Raw genomic sequence first — 18,454 nt, forward strand, 5'->3', positions numbered from 1 at the left:
TCAGCTCACAGAATGTTCAGCTAATCAGGTTTTACCATTAAAACTCAAGTCTTAGCTAGTCAAGTATTTTGTGTTGTGTACATTGGTTGCTAGGATACATATGTCAACTATATAAACAGAAAGCCATAGTGTAGCATCACAAGAAGAAACATGACTTTAATAACAATTTTAGGTGTAAAATTAGGTACTTTTTACTTTGTTTCAAAAATAAATATCTGTTTATCTGATAACTGATTATGCTAACTGACATCATTGGGTCACTCAGTCTAATTTTATTGGTATGGTATATCCAATCCATATCATAACAGTATCTAAATTGACAATATGGTAGCTAAGACTATTTTCTCAACTGGTATTTCAAGAAGGAACCTTGAACCTCAGTATTTAGATACATGATTTTTGACATGTTTGATGTTGATGTGTCCACATATATTTTTTAAATTCATTGTGAATGTGTAGTTATAGTTGAAACAGATTTTTCGTTTTTGCACTGTGAGGAGACTCTGTGGATACCCATGAACTTAAAGTGCTGGAGGAAAGCGTGTTGTAATCCAGCGAGGAAGGAGGGGAGACCGGGGTCAGAGGGTGACTCAAATAGACCTTTGTCTGCTGGCATATTCAAGCTAAAATTAGCCTGTTTATGTGATTTGCTGCATTCCTAAAGGCATAAACACAACCACATGACAGGACGGAGGGTCTCGGTCCAGCGCTGTGAGCCAAACTAATCAGAGCCAACCGCAAACAACTTTCTACAGATTGATGATTGATTGTGGTTCATTCAGTATCAGCCTTTCTAAAGGTCTTTGCCTACACAAAACAAGGACTATAATATTAGCTATTTAGCATCAGCATTTTAAAATAATGCATTCATTTTGATCTCCTGTGCTACAAAATATTTTGTGTGGTTTAGATTTAGTTTTATTTATCATAGGCCTATACATGTTATTGACCATCAATACAAAACATATATTATTACAACCAACTTTTCAAAATGGCTGTTTACCAACATGAGTAAAGTCTCTTCCACATTGTAATCAATCATATCTAAGTGTCATACTTCACAAGATTGTAATCTGCGGCCGATTTGCCACACTTGATCATTTCCTCACGCTCTTTTTCACACTTTTCGCTTGTGAACTTCCATGCACAAGCCCTGCACGATTCACAATTGTATCTGCAAGTTGCAAGCGATGGGATGCTCCCACCATTTGTAATCAGCTTGGCCTCCAGCTAACATGCATCCTGGTGATTAGATATTGTATTCAGATTGAGTGTGCGCAGATCAAACAGGTGCATGCAAGTTATATAATGATAAACAAATGAGCTATCTGGAAGCTTGAGCATGGGTTTACTGTCTACTTTCAGTTTCAGAGAATGCAAATATCAGAAGAGGAAGTGATATGCAGTGAAGCCAGACTCCAGCCATCTACTTTCTATATGTTGAGAATTATTCACTTCAGAGATCAGTGTCATGCTGTAGTACAGCTTGCTTTTGAGCTTGTGTCATTGCAGTGACTGTGAAAGCACATCGTTTCAGATTAGTATCAGCGTGGGAGTTTCCCACGCTGCCCTCCTTCTGTCTACTCTCCTCCGTACAGGGCCAAGTGGGCATTTCCCACGATGTAGTCTGTGTTTATTCGTGCGAGAGAAGAGAGACGGGAAAGGAGAGAAAAAGATGAGAGGTGAGAGATGGATGCAAATTGGCGTTTTATCTACATACATGGGTGATTTCTGTGTTTGGTTCCTCTGTTTGTGGATGCTTTGTGATCCCCTTAAAAGCATTTAAAAGTCTCTTAACCACAAGAGTGCATTTAACACGGTAACAGTGATCTCTCTTTGATTCAGAGTGCTTCATAAATACCTTTTAGGCTTCGTACACCTCTCCTCTAACCAAGATTTACTGAAGCATGGGGACTGATATTGGCTTAATTCATGGAGTAATATGACACTCCTTCCTTTCACCCTTTGTCTCTACTTCTTTCTTACATAACCGTCTGCTGCCTGTACAGACACACATACAGTCTCTTTGCTCTGAAGGAACTAAAGGCCTTAAGTCATACTTTGGTTTTTATGCACTTTGCTGTAAGCACACAGTCTCATTGTGTTCTTAATAACCGTGGAAGTGACCCATTTAGAAGGTTGAAGCTGTTGTTTTACGAGCTCTGGATGATCAGTGTTTTACAGGATACATTTCCATGCATCTACAGTGGCCTTTATGGTCTTGCCCTGCCATGTATTTATAGTATGTGTAAAAACTGCAGGGCCGTTTGCATATATAATAACACAGCGTGCTCACGCTGTGTGTGTGCTCTGCATGACTGTCTCGATGTGGCTGGCCATAGATTTATGGGCTGGTTTGTAATTAGCCCTTGTTTGTCTGCACCTTTTTTCAGAGGCGTCTTTATCCCTGTTAGTGAGGGGATTTGTAATGACGACGCAGGCAGGCTGCGTGTTGTGTGCGTGCGTCGGTCATTGGTGCGTGCGTGTTTGTGCAAGACTGAGAAGTGATCATTATGACTGGGCTGTGTCCTTGTTTTTCTCTTTAAACGACCCTGCACACTCTAAATTACACCACGCTCCGTTCCACCATTGTGCCTGAGAGAGCGACAGTGGGATTACAAGTAGCTGTGTGAATCAGGGCAGAGCCATTTGTTTCCTCTGCGCTCGCCGTGTCAGTCTCATGTATCTGCAGGTGTGTTGTAGCTCAGCAAAGTACAACTCTATGAAATAAGACTGCAAAAAACTGCATATTAGAGTTATTCAGCCACAAAATAAGTGCTTCCAGCAGGACACCTGTGGCTCCTGATTTACTGTATTTCACCTATTTTTTTGTGAGTTTGGTGCTGAAAAACAGAATAAATAGCTTCCAACTTCACCAAAACAAATACTCACAGACTTATCGATACGATGGATGATGTATAACGTTAACAGTTACTCTCAAATTAATTTGCTACAAACTTGCTGATCTTCTTCCATTTTATGTCTCTCCTGTCCTTGCCTGAACCCGCCATTTCTTCATCCCCATAGTCAAAGTCATGTTTGGAGCCGGCTTTGCAGCTGAGTTTGACATTTTTGTTTTTCTGTGACTATCTGACTAATAAAAAGTGGGTTGACTCTTCTCAGCAACTAACACTCAAGTTGACTAATAAGGGAAGCACTTGGCAGGATATGATGAATGCATGAATACCAGTTACTTGGTTACAAACACATAGCAAGGTTATGATCTTAACATTAACAGAAACATGACTGTTATCTCTGTTAAAAGATTTAACAATAGAGTCAGCTTGTTGCTAAAGAGGCCTCTTAGCTCTGCTTATCACCAGGGGAATGGCCTGAGGTGCAGTGGAGACTCACAGATGTGTCTTCCTTTGTGTGTGTGTGTGTCTTTTCAAGGACAAAGTGGAAAGAGCAAAGCTTTTGTTCAAACGGGAGAAAGAAACCACAACACAACAAACTTCCATCAAACACGTGTCAGCTGTTGCAGCAGTGAAGACTTGCTTTTCAAATGATTTGTTTGGATGATAGCGTGCTGCGAACAGCCTAAAGAGGATGAAAGCTTGAGTCCTGAAAGGCACTAGATGTTTATTCGCTGTAGGCATAATTGGGGTAAATTAATTGCCTCTCATGCAATAACCTTCTAGATTGAATGAGCTCCTCTCATTCCAATTCTGTGTTGGGAGCTCTGATTTGGAAGCAGTTTCACTCAACCTGATGATTGAATCCTTGTTACTGGGAATTAAAATGGTTTTATATTCATTCTGATTTTAAAGACTTGCTGGCTTAACTGAGCATAAATCACCTCAAATAACAGTCATTATGTTTGATTTGGTTTCTTGTGTTTTTAATAATTGGCTGATAATAATAATAAGTGCAGCTACTTTACAGCATTTAATTCTGGTGTACTGAAAGAGGAATACAGCGGGAAAAGTATAAGCTTGTCCCTGTGTTTCAGCTTGTGTGTGTTCAGCTGTTCTGAATAATATGAAACATCCTACACATTTGCAGTTGTCGGTATGACAAGGATGCCAAAATCTTCGAACATAGACATAGGCGAGGAGAGGAGTGACATTGATGTAGACGAGAGAGGAAACAAGTTGCTCTTCTGCTAAACTGAGACAGCTTTCAATCCTCTGCTGCATCGTAAGCAGGATGCCACCCGCTGTATACAGTCACACACAAACACACACACACACACACACTTGGCAGGTTTATAGACATTCATGGAAGAGCTATTTTGATAGATCTGATAAATAACACGGGCCAGAGAGTCTCATGTTTTAAATACCTTCTTGTGGCGGGTAATTGCATGCAGCTGTGTGTGAACACAAGTTGGCAGTGCAAATGTGTGCGCTCTTTTTGGGTGTCTGTGATTGGCAAGTAGGGGAAGAATAGCAACTAAGATGGAAAAAAAAAAACTTGTGAAAGGGAGTGTATAATTTGGTTTAAAGTTAGAGAGAGCAAAAGATGGAGAGGGCAAGAAAAAGTGACTGCAGAGATGGAAGCAGACAGATACTGAAAGATGCATTCAGTATCCATGGGACACAAAGGTATTTACATGGAAATGAGGTTCAAGTAATGAACAACCAGTAAAGAGTGACGGATGGACAGAAAATGTTTTTTCACCGTGGTCTCAAGGGAGCCTTCATTTCAACTAAAACCTTAATATGTACCTCCTCTCTGTGGGATTCTTGAAAACGACATGAACTGAAACATATGACTCATAATATTTTCAGACAAGGAAAACTGAACCTCTGTATTGTGTCTAAAGACAAAAACCATATGTAGCTGTTCTGTGTTTATTTCTCTGTGTTGCTGCGGTTTGTCAAAGCATTGCTTGAACCTTAGCCACTTCTTCTCCTTCACAGTTTCCCAAAGCAAGTTAAAGGCATAGTTTTGGGATTTATGGGAAATGTGCTTATTTGCTTTTTGACTTTTACTCTTGTGTTCTATTTTAATCCATAAGAAAGTGTGATTAGTGACTGTTACAGATGCTCCTAGGTGGACTTTTTACCAGAGTAGGTGTTTCCCTACCAAAAGCTCTTTATGCTAAGCTAAGCTAGCCATCTTTCTAAGTCCGCAAAATGTCAAACTATCCTTTAAAGACAAACACTAATATACTTTTATTCTACTTAAGCCTATATATTATGTTCATACAGAAAACATGTCAGTGACCCACTGACCTATAGATGTAGCTAGACACCAACATTTATATATCCGTTATTGATCCTCCAGTTTCCTCTCTGGGTTTTCTTCAACAGTTGAGTATCACCACCAGAGAGTAATACTTTAATTCAATAACATTTTTGGACTCTTTCACACTGAGAAAAAAACAGTAGAACAAGATAAAACAGCTCTGACCAGTTGGTATTTAATGTTATAATAATGTTTTTACTCTCCCATAGCACAAATGAAACATATACCACCTTGTATTTTGGGGGCATTAATAGGATTGTTGATTATTAGCAATGAATAAGTAGTAGGCTAATTTCTCCAGGTCCTGTCATCTTTTTATCTTCTCATTAACTTCAACTTGTGGCCCCAAATCTGTTTTAAGTTGCAGAATACATTTTCAACCATTTGAAGGAATAGTATGACATTTTGTGACATTTATTCGCTTTCTTCCCAAGAGTTAGATGGATGAGAAGATCGATATGACTTTTGTATTTGTCCATTAAACATGAAGCTGAAGCCAGGAGACGGTTAGTTAAGTTTAGCATAAACACTGGGGTCGAAACAGCTAGCCTGGCTATTTCCCAACATATAAATAAGTGATTGAAACTGTAACACATTTCCCCTTCAAGCTAACAGGCTTATAGGAAGCTGTGTTTGTACTGAAATATCATCTTTTCATTTGACATTTGTGTAATTTCTCTGCTCTTATTAGCTCACTTACTCTTCTCTACTGTAAAACAAAATATGTTAAAGGACGTTGTAACCTATAAAGGAAGCAATTTCTCAACCTCTGATAGGAGTTGATAAAAGGCCACGATTTAGGTTAATGTCCCTTCAAGGCTTTTTGCTCGAGCATCAGCAGAACAGGGATTATTTATCATGTTTCTTGGGAGAAAATCAAGAAATATCCGATCTTGGCAAATGAGCAAAACACTTAAAATCGTTTTTTTACAAACTCACATCACAACAGTGGGATCAGTGCCCAGTGATATCTGAGCAGCTGCCCAGTTACTGCACCAGGGACTTACACTGTCAATACAGGATATAAAGCAATATTTTTCTTGTTTGTTTGCATGTTTTCGGAACTACAACAACAACAGCATGTAGACCTATTAAGAATTTGACTTGTTGAATAATTTTTCATATGAGCTGAAACCTGTGTGGATGACTGGAGGTACCAGTTTGCCTCCCAGTTTACAAAATCCAACGGGGTTTTAATGGTAAAACAAAATGAATGAGAATTTTTTGCTGGCCGTAAAGCAATCTGTAATCCTGCAGTTTGTGTGAATAAAATAAAAATCACCGCATTTGGAGTGTGCTTCTCACAACAATACGTGGTCAGCAACGATATGGGTATGCAATTATCTCAATTTTCCTGAAATAATTATCTCCTCTCACCCTGGTGCTCCGTGTGTGTGAGAACAAAAGCCAAAAATACCCTGACAAATGTGCTGTGACCCCGGCACAGTTGGTGTGCGTTTCAGTGTCTATTTGAGTGGTGTTTACCTGCACAGTCCTGCAGCAGCAGATGTGTGATCCTGCGGTCTGAGCAGTTTAAATGGGATGCGGCAGTCCTGCTGACAGGCCTAATACACTCTCAGAGGAGGGAGAAAAAAAAAATGGGAAGACTGGCATGCCATGAGGAGACAGCTGTTCAGCACACGAACACGCTCCATTTTCCTCCATTCCTTATCGCAAAAATACAACAAATATGTAGAGAAACATAACAGTTGTTTGAGGAGCTAACATGCTTGGCTCACAGTAGCAGTCGCCGTTATTCATCCCAGGACAGTTGCAGGCTGGTTGCCATGGTGAAAACACACTGTGGACAGATGTGGTTGTTTCCTTGCCTGTTTCTTTACAAACTTTTTAAGCAGGTGTGGATCAACGCAGGCAATCTTTGTTATATTATACTTAAAAGATATCATTTGTGTTTTCATCATGTGTTTTATACTTTATTATTGTAATTCTTTTGCTCCCCACTTGAATTCTTCACAATTCCTAAAGCCACAATCATTCACTCATATATATTCACTTATATACACTATAAGTTTACAGTCTGACCAGTCATTATTAAGTTAGCCAAGAAGTTATATACTCAAAATATCGCTATAGAAGAAAGAGGAAAAGCTCATTTGTGACCTTTCTTTTTATACATGTATTATTTTAATGTTTTATATCTTATATGACTCAATTTTTACACAAATTGTACGTCCTGAATTGTACTTTTCCAGCTAACTAAATGGAATATGGAGATTTTCCCCATCTTTTTGTAATTAGCTTTAGTGCTGAGATTCTATGGATTCTAAATAAATATTATTTTACTGATATTTATGTCTTACGTGAGCTTATTGAGGGCGGTCGTTCATTGTTTAGAAATTTGGAGAACTGAGAGAGAGAGAGACAGAAACATGGAGAGGTTTCTGGGTAAACCAAAACCTTCTGTCAGACCATATATAGCCATGGATCCCTGCTACTGCCCTGATGCTGTACACACACATGCAAACACGCTGCAGTGTAAATGTTTAGTTTGCAACCAAGCTGAGCTGTTTCTTTGTTTCTTTAGAGCACCTCTGAGAGCTGTGCTGGTTTAAACACTTTACTTCCAACACCTTCCCTGCCTTTCATCATAATGACTCTCCCACTGATATCGTTTTATCATGATCTCTATTGCGGCTGCATGGCTAATTTCCTCGTGGCAGAGTGGGTAATGAAGATAGACTTGCGTGGCTGTAACTAACCTGATGAGTTGCCAGATGATATTTAGCCCGAATTGACTTGCAAAATCACTGCACTCTGTGTTCTGTATTTTGAAGAAAATAAGCTTGGCGTAAAATGCATTTGCCAAGTTGAATTGACCCCAGACGTAGAACTGAATTATCATGAACAGAGCAAGCATTTGATACAGTTTATAGATGCAGGCATCTGGCCTCACACGTTTCACAATCGTTTCTGGAGCTTGTGTGTTCAGAATGAGCCTTTGGCAGGAGAAGTGAATATAAAAAAAAGCAGGGTCGTTCTGAGGGTTGCTGGTTCAAATCCTCAGATTGCCCGGGGAAATTTCGAAATAACAAAGAACAAGAAATGCATTTGGTGCTCCCACAATGCTCTTCAGTGGTCATTAAATGAGAAATGGCTGCCCCTCAGAGCTCCCTGCTCTATGTGAGGAAATCTCATTTTAGGGCTGCAAAGTGATTGTGCTTCACTACAGATTAAGTGGGTTTTAAGAACTAACATTGCCTGTGTTAGTGGCGTTGTGTTGCTTCAGGTACCAGTGAGACAATACAAGGAAGTCCAGTTTAACTACCATGAATTTAAGTATGGTTGCATGTATTTGATTGTCTAACGCAGTTGAGCCAAGTTCAACTTTAAGTGGGGTTTCCCTGGCTTGCTGCCTTGGCACCCTCGCTCACAAAGTGCTGTTGTCTATCTGAATGCACCCTAATGTATCATTTTTTTTATCCACCACCAGTCCCAAACCCAATTGTATACGATTAAGAATAATATAAGATAGAGAAAAACAGCAAATCTACACATTTTAGAAGCTGGAACCAGATAAATGGCAGTTTTAGCCATGCTAGCAGGGCTCTAGCGATGGTAAGACTGACTTTCTGTCCACCCCTTTGGTTTAGACTGAAATATCTCATGGTAAGTATTATACCCTTAGCATGGTAGCATTGTTAGCCTGTTGATGAATAAACAACAAAGCAGGATGTTGTATTGGCTCTTTAGAACTTCGCCGGAGTTCTCTTTACTAGATATACAGTATAAATCCATCGATTGTTTCAGTCTATGGATTAGTTATCCCACTTAGATAGAGATCCAGAGCTGACGTTTCCCATCCGTAATGCTGCAGATCTGGGCTTAATCAATGCTCTGCCGGATGGATTTGTGGCTGGCTGTTGTTAAGTGGAGATCTAAGGCTTTCTGTCACTTACGTACTTACTGTGAGGAGAATTGCCTTAGCAAGACACACATAGAGTTCATACACACACTTACAGATTGCTTGTAGCTCTCCAGATTGTGACTGATTGGAAAGGCTGCAGTGTAAATCAATAGTGGCAGCAATGAAGCAGAATGCGGCCATTTCTTCACCTCCGCTTCTCTCAGTTTGATTAAAGAGAAGAATGTTGTCTACCTCCATCGCTGTCTTTCCGACTCCTTGTCTGTCTCTCTTGTTGTGTCCACAAGTTTGTCTTGCTTTGTCTTTTAAAGAGACTTTGTTGTTTGTTAACCTTCATCTTTTCATAATGCATGTTAGGGCTAAAGGATTTGTAATTGCGATTTCTGTGACCAATATTCCAACTCCGATTGAAACTGACATTACTTTCTGTAGCTTGAACTCCAGGCCTGTATTGGTGGCCTATAATAGTACTATAAAGATAAGGTGGTGCCAAACATAATCACTAACTTATCTTGTTTATACATGAAAATAATCAGACAAAATTATGCAGTTTCTTACAGGATTCAAAAATAAACAATAGCATTAAGTTTATTGATAACAGCTCCATTTGTAAAATTATGGTAATAATAACAAACTGCTGAGAAGTCATGTCTGAAAATAGAAAGATTTCTAATACCTAACTGATGATTTGTTGTCTGCTCTGCACTTTAGCTACTTGAGCTAAGGTTGGCTGCACAGACAGACAGGACCAGCTGATTCAAGGTCCTGATTCTGAGCTTTTAAAGCTGATAATGTTAAAAGGATGATATGAGGAGTTTAGGTTTACCAGGGAAATTACGAAAAGTTGTGGGTCATTTACAGCCGTCAGCTGCTGACATTTACATGATGCAATGAGCAAGATTGTCTTAAGATAGACTCTCTGATTGAGACTTTATTTAGGTAACCTTCTTTGATCAAATATAAACAGTTCAGACAGCAGAAAGTAGACAGCATATAAACCATCTAATGGCTAAAAATAATCTTTTGTACTCACAGAATTACTGTTGATTACCTGATGGCATTTACAGTTATGTCAACCAGCAGATTTGATGGACTAAAACTTTCACCTGCGTTAAGACATTATTACATTATAAATCAAATTTTGGCTCAAGATTAGAGTCAAATTGGGATTTTAGTGTAAAATAATTACAACCTGAACAGTACTGTATTTTTGAAGCAGATATATTGAGAGTTGCAAGTTGAGAATCTGATGAAGACATATTGGCCAATATTCTTTTTGTTTTCATAAACCCATTTTCCTTTCATTTCCTTAAATGTACATTTATACATACATTTTGAACTTGCCAATACTCTGTTGTACAAATGACAAAATGGCGTCACTGCTTTTAAAAAACCTTGAACATATCTTGGATATATTATGAACTAATACTGGAGAATCTATTGGCCAGGCTATAGTCCTATTTTAGCTCCAGTGTTAAGAAAACATTTAACAAAGGCAACAAACCTTGGCAATAAAGAAAGCAGTTCCCATGCTGTTTGTTCTTGTGTTGTTAAAGTGGAGGAAACAGATATTCACATGAGGCTGCTTATATCAGGTCTCCTTTTACAGTTTTAATCAAGTCAACTTTGGTAAAAAGGTTTTGATATTAAGCCTGGAGGGCTCTTGGGTCTGAGCACGTTTATAGTCGTCCAGCCAAACTCCTGTAAAAAAAACTAATTCTAGAGAGGTCAAAGGGGTGTTTTTCATATAAATCACTGCAAACCTTTGTGCTGCTGCTGAGAAGAAGCTACCAGTTTGATGTGGATTCTGTATTCAGATGTTCTTGTGTAGAGTATGAGGAGTCAACTCAGGACAGAGGAGGGATGTTTCCATCTCTATTTAAGGAGGTGAGCTGAGAGACAAACTGCCAGATTGTTTAAGACTCGGAAATAGACAAACTGCTCTGATGTGGAAAGTGGAAAGCGTATTTTTTAGCTGTCTTCAGATCGAGGTATCTCATCTGGCTGTCTACCTCTCTCATTGCCTCTTTTTTTTGGTCTGTTTTCCTCTGTTCTTTGACATGCTGCATGATAAGACTTTTTGTTGCATTAGATGTATTTTCTCTTCCCCTCCTTCCTTTTGCTGCCTCTCATCTCTCTTCCTTCCTCTGACCCTCCCTACATCCTGATCAAGTGACATATGAGCCTTTGACAGAGGTTAAAGGTCAGGGGCATTTGAGTCCCTATGTGCAGTGTGTTTCCCACAGAGCTAGTGGATATTTGAGTTCTGCTGCATCTTCATTATGTTATGGTTTGAGTTTCTCTCAAATTGGTGAATAAAAGGTGAAATGTATTTAATGAAATAATCTTATCTAACCATGTCTCTTTTTGTATTAAAGCCACAGGGTGTGTAATTGCCAGTGAATGCCACAGTGTGTGTATGAGTGTGTTGCAGTGCAGTAATAAATTAGTCTAAGACATTTGCAGGCATTAGTCTTCTTGCCCACAGTGTGTAGAGGGATAACCAGCTCATTTATTACCGCAGCCACTCCAGCTGGATCTCACTGACCTGGATACAGATCCAACAACGGCCTCAGCACCACACTTCCTGTACGTCCTGTCCCATATCTATATGGACATTTTAAACTACAAAATACATCATGAAAACATATACATTATCTGATTTTCAAGAAAAAACGTTGCCACTGACCCCCTTTGTATTTCCCAGGGCTCTTTCTCTCCATCCCAGTAACTAACCCTCAGGACAACCCAAATTGATCAATGTTCAAACTTCTATCAATACACTAAATCCCAGCAGGGGCGTTGTGCAGCTATCGATTACTTGTGTCTTGTTTTAATTATGGGTGAGTACGGATAAAAGAGTGGGGTCAGTCACTATGTATGTGTGTGTTTGACCCAACAGCAACCCTCCATGTTCTGTTGTGCACCAGAGGTCAGTTAGACCCGAAGATAAATTACTTCCTGTGATGGGGAGTGGTGGCCCTCTTGACCCATTAAACGTGTCAGATGATGTTTGCTCCTTTGAGGGCATTTGTCACTGACTGAGTGCCCTCGCTGCATATTCATGCATTCATTTCACATACACTCTGCATGTATATTTATGCGTTTATACAGTGAGCAGCCTCTCTGCATATTTAAGGATTTTTTATGCTTCATTTCCACCACATTTTCTCCACTCCAACACACATTTTAGTGTGTTGTGAGTGGATCTGTGAGTCACAACTACGGCTTTCAGCTTGGAAGCAGTAATTCCCAAACCTTTTTAAAACTTGGCACACCTTCATAATGACACTGTGGATATCTGTTCAAAAATTAGTTCAGTGATCTAATGCATCAGATTTAAATAAAAATTAGACATTTAGATACGTTTTGTTACCTTAGTTTTTTTTCATTTAGCTTTCTTAGTTGCTGTGATGCATTGTCGCGATTTGTTGCTTTTTTGTGCGGACAGCATATTCTGGCATTTTACTTCGGTGAATTTAATGTTGCTTGTTTCTTGTTTGAAAATGTAACATAAACATGTAGTTACTGTAAATGTCGCCTCATTTTGTTATAAGGTAAATGATTTTTTCTTAAATGAACAGTAAAAAAAGTTAATTTACAAATCTTGCAGAATCTTCTATGGACATCATGGTTCAAAAGGTGCTTGTAAGTTACATTTGAAAAGAAATTATGGGTTGTTTTACTATCTTCATGGAGACTGGCTTTGGTTTGTTTAAACATCTGCCACTTAAATGTCAGAAACTATATTAGAAAATCCAATGTAGCCTTTCTAGATACAGTTGTCCTCATTAGTCTGATAAAACTTAACTAAATCTAAACGTCAACTAAATGTCAACTAAAGGGAGACATTCAAAAACTGGAAGCTTTGTTTATTTAATTTCCTTTAGCTGTTTTATGTCTTTAGACATGATTTACAAGTTGGATGGAGTCCCACACTGGGGGGATACCACAGCATATTCAAATGAGCAAAATTGTTAATGAGGAGGTTTGCAGAGGGGGAAGCTTCTGTTTTGCTAAATATGCAAAAGCATATAAGCCAATTTTACAAGAATGAGATCAGCAAATTAGGGATTAGCCAGACGCTGATGAGGAGGGCGAGATCACAGACAGAATAGCTGGGCACTTCATCCTGCAGTTTTGAAGTCATATTAAGTTGTTTCAAAATTTAAACATTGATATATTTAAACATTTATGTCTTCTGTAAATATCCAAATATAGCAGCAGTAGCAGTTTATGCTCACAAACTCAATAGGAGAGACTATTTATTCTGACATGCTGGGGGTTTGTTTGAAATTTTTATCTCTTTTCCCTGCATGTGCCATACTCTACTGTGAATTTACCCATCACTGTAATTGGTGTAGAAATGAAGCAGTAGAGAGTGACAGATCTGCGAGGGTAGTGAGATGGAAAGAGGAGGAAACACCTCTCTCTGTGAAGCAGTGCAGGATTGCCTGTGTAGGTGTGAATGGGATTTTTTTTTCTTGATGTCGTGGGAATATTAAGTGAAAATGAGATTGCTGCCTTGTTGGAGGTCACGTAACCTGTAGAAATCCTCGGGCTGTCTAATAGGTCTCTGGTGAAAAGTTGATGTACTGTGTGTGTGCCTGTTCTTAATGGAGCATGACTGATATATTGACATGGTCGATATGATCAGATGACATTGGCGTATTATGGATATATAATGATATATGTATGTTTAACCTCATTTTTTACTTAATTAAATTCAATATATTTGTATTTTAAAGGTCCAGTATACAGTATTTAGTGGCATCTAGTGGTGTAGTTACAGATTACAGATCACTCGTTTCACCCTCCCTTTCCAACCGAAAAGAAAAGACAGATAGGGAGGTGGTTCTTTCTTCTTTCTGCAAAAATGTAATTGGTCTTTTGAGAGTTTACACACACCTTGCACTATAATTGACTCTGTGGTTGAGCTGATCACACTTTTGACACCACACAAACACACACACCTACACACAAACACACACACCTACACACACACACACAATTACATGAACCTTATCCATTCCTGCACACCTGCTCAAGACATTAGAGTGTAAAGCAGAATATTCATGCCCTAAAGCATCATGGGGGATGGACTGTCTCCGTGTGAGCTGGGGTTTAAACATCAAAGGCCAGTTCTCTAGAAAATTGTGTCTGAGTGTGCATGTGTTTTTGTCATCCTATAGGCCATATCAGTTTGTGTGCTCTTGTGACACTGCTCTTAATCAGCAGGTATCTCTTCTGCTTCTTACTCAAAACAGGATATGAAGCAAGTCAACTTCCTGTCTGCTGTTATCTGCTCTGATAGCGAACACACCTCGCATCTTATTGGTTCCCTTTTTGATTTCCCATGAAGTTATTGCTGTTGTTGCCTTCATTTTCTTCTGATAATGGGCCATGAATTTCAACAGCCTGTTGGATTCAGTCGACCAAACTTTCTTCGTCACAACCCCCCCATCTCTCTAAAAAAGAATCCAGGACTACAAAGGTTTCCCCAACTGCTTCGTTCCTTTTCCTTTGAAGACAATGCTCCGCTTTGATGTGGCTTGAACTTTGCTGCAATGTGATGCCAGCTTTAATAACCATGGTGAGAACCAGCAAATGAAGGCTTTAATTCTGAAACGGTGAATAAGAAGTTTGCATCCAAAATGAGGAATTTCTTACTACTTGAAAGACAGTACAGGTCCTGGTCATAGCTGATAATAAATTACTTCTAAAGAGTTAGGGAGTCATTTTAGCTCTTGCTTGATGGGCAACAGTATTTTAAAGTTGTTTGAGGTAACAACTCAATGTTTTTGCATGGGTATAAAACTTCCTTCCTCTGACTTTTTGTAGAACATGAGTCATTGTCTTGTTCAGCTTCAGTGAAAACCCAAATCAATATCCTGTTTGTAGATTGTGTGGTAAGCGATTAGATGTAGGACCTTTTATATGAACACAAATGTATTATTCAAATCAATCTAATCTATCAAACTAATAATGCTGCTTCACTATTACCTCATAAAGACGTGTGTTGTTAGATACAACCAAGACAGGTGGTTTTTTCTTGGTTTTCCAATATTATATCATGTCAGGGCAGTCCTCAGTGTGTTGGCTTTTAGTAAAGTGATGTAAAGGCGAGGAAAAACTGTCATACTGTAACTGAAGAAGGGTTCAAACAGAGGGCAGCCTCGCTCTGCCTGCTGGGAGGCCTTTCATGATGCTTGACCCCTTTACCTTCAAGTGCTTTAATGAAAAAATAAAAAGAGCATTAGCACTTACCAAGGGAGAAGGAGAAAAATTTGCTGTTAAACATTGAGTAAGTAAACTCTGATGTAAAATAACACAAAGACACACCATTAAACTTTAATGCAAATGTAAGGTAAGGCAGCAGTAGTTGTAGAGACACGCGTACACAAAGACGAAGACATCTTTTCCCAACAGAGCTTTCCTTTGCTGCAGCTCCTGAGGTTAATTAGGTAGGACGTCGTCTGCATATTTGACTAATCCAAGAGTCTGCATTCCTGCAGCAGCACCTCTCCTCTATTATCTAATCTCAAGTTGCCCACTAATTCTATTTAAACTCTGCTGGCTGGCTTTATGCTGTTACTGAAAACACAGAAAACAATGGAGAAATGACATGGCACCGAAACTGAGTTTGGGAATTTAGAGACGGAACATGGCAAAGCAGAAATGAACAGTTGTGATAAGAAAACAATATCATATCAAGGGACTATTGCGGGAATATCAACAGTAGTAGAGTACAGTAGTATCACCAAGCATAGTAAGCAGCTATAAACTCACTCATTGTAAGTATCTCTTTGAATTTGAGTGATTGTTTTTTTTCAATTTAGATGTTGATAAAACTGGATGCCACAACCTTAATGCAAAATCAGGACTTGAAACTGCATATTTTACTAAGACTCAGAGGCAGAAAAATTCCAAAAAACAAGCTAACACACAATACTGCCTTGCAAAGTTGCTACGGCTGACATACTAGCATATAACTGCCTAGTTTAGATACATATTTGTGTCCATCTGATGAATATATTGTAAATCCAATATTCATTCTTTTCAGTTTTAGCTGCAGCTGGACGGCCTCACTGAGAATTGTCAATCTCAAGGTAGCCACAATACCCTACTTTATCTGCTATTTTACTCTAAGTGGGACCATAATTTACAAAATGAACATCATGGTGTACCGAAGAAGACTAGAAACTAGTGAGAACATAAACAGATTAGGAAACTGTCAAAAGTAGGCTCATGTTTCCATAAGACTCAATACTATTAGGCTTCTTTTTTTTTGGTATCACATGCAGCTGCCCCCTGCTGGCCATTAGAAAGAATGCATGTTTAAGGCACTTCCGCATTGGCTTCGCCTTTCAGCTCTGTCCACTGTTTATTATACATTCTATGGTTCCAGTAAGATGAAAAAATAAAGATTAGTGGAGCTTTTCTCCAAACCTATTGTGAAAATCTTGCTAAACCCTGCTTTAATAGTTATTTGAGTCCTAATCCTACAAGTAACCGCCCACACAAAATGCTTGCTACCTGTTATGGCACCCAGTAGTGACACCCACTGTTGGTGTCACTACAAACACATATGTAACAGCCAAAAGAAAACACAACACCTTGTTCAGTTCTGGCCGTCACAGCGAGGCTCACGCACACTGCGAACAAGGTTTACACATTCCCTCACAAAGTGGCCACATATATTTTTTTAATATATGACTTGAGGTATGACTGCTGTGATTATGCATTAATACGGTGTGTTTGTGGGTGTGTGGGAGAGGTGGATTGTGTTTGGGGCTGTGCAGAGTGCTGCTCACATGAAAGACTCTTTGTACAGCAAGTTTTTAATGAATCGGCGTACAGATTGGTCGTTTGAAGGTAACAGCATAGGTGCGTATGTGCGGGTGTGTGTATGTGTGTGTTCAAGGTCGGGTTTGTGCGGCGAACAGCTATCAGATATAGAAAACAGCTTACAGGAGTGTATGGAACATTAGCTGTGTTTCCATCCAGGTAGTTTCATGTGATTAATGAGGTATTGAATTAAAAGCACTGAGTGGAAATTGAACATTTTTGATAAACTTAGATATTGCAATGGCAGCACAACAATTGTTTTAATATGGAATTGATTTGATCAATAAAAATAAATATGTAATAAAAGGCTATAGAAATGCATATGTTGATTTAACAAGCTCACTGGGTGTAGGGCTGGATGTTAATGACTGAACTTCAAGGTCTTTTAAATGCCACACCTGCTATCACAAAATTAGTTTAAAAAGAAAAAGAGAATTGTTGATAAGAATATTTTACTTATGCACTAATGATGATCAGTACCACTCTCATGTATGCGTGTTAAGAGCAGAGCTAAAGCCAGGAGGTTATTATTCAAAATTCTGAAATATTCCTACCAATTAGTTAATGTTAGAGGTGGTAGTGGGTATTTTTTGGTATTTCTTTAGAAAGAGCCTGACAAGCTGTTTCCCCCTGTTATCAATTCATCTACTAAGATAAGATAATCCCCTCTAAGAAAGCAAGTGTGTATATTTCCTCAAATGACGAACACCTTCTTTCGAAATAAGTAGATGTATAAGTGGAGACATGCAGTCAATAATGAGATAATTCTACTTATTTTCAGTTTCCCTGGCAGTAAGTGCTAATAACAAGACAGGAAACACATTAAATATTGTTATCTTGTGTTTTATCAGCAGACAGAAGGAGATTTCCTGCGTTTTAAGATGCTTTTATGTATGTATTTCAGCGCCCCAGCTTCAAATTGGTTGATGTTTGTTTGAGTTAAACTTCTGCTGTGCACCAGTATACTTTGATCTTACTTATGCAGTGCTCTTTGCTGTCTGTCTCTCGTAATTTCCCAGAGCAGCAAAAATAGCAGGAAGAACTAATAAAATAATAAAATAACACAGCACCTGAAGGCAGAGTTCCTCCTAATAATCATGTAGGCTTGATTCACTCAATGACCTCCAGAAAGGTCAGTCCTGTTGTCGCTCTTATGTATAATAATGCCAGGTTTTTAGATTTGCACCAGTATCTCTCAATAAAAGACAAGAGACATTTGCTGAGCTGCACTTTTCATTTTTGTGGTGGATGCTTGTGTATGTGTGGAAATGGAATCCGTCCAAATTTACTTGACAGCTGAGTTGAAACTGGCATTAATTTCACTCCTCGTTGTATCTATTTCTGCCTCACATTTTCCTGCATCCTGTTGTCTCATCCTCTGTCAGTCTGCTCTTTTTAACAACCCATCCTGCTGGTTCTATAGGTCAGCGCTGAAAGGGGTCAGCAGAGCAGGCGCGATCAATATGAACACACACACACACACACACACACACACACACACACACACACACACACACACACACCCTCTCG

At 38.9% G+C, this 18,454-nt stretch overlaps 1 protein-coding gene across 1 annotated transcript in view; it reads left to right on the forward strand.

The window, feature by feature from the left end:
• anks1b (ankyrin repeat and sterile alpha motif domain containing 1B) overlaps nt 1–18,454 on the forward strand; it is a gene marked incomplete in the record, with an annotated part of 204,431 nt that overhangs the window by 30,795 nt on the left and 155,182 nt on the right.

This window comes from Morone saxatilis, unplaced genomic scaffold (assembly GCF_004916995.1).
Source record: "Morone saxatilis isolate NCDOM2014 unplaced genomic scaffold, NCSU_SB_2.0 Contig10, whole genome shotgun sequence".
NCBI classification, from domain to species: domain Eukaryota; kingdom Metazoa; phylum Chordata; class Actinopteri; family Moronidae; genus Morone; species Morone saxatilis.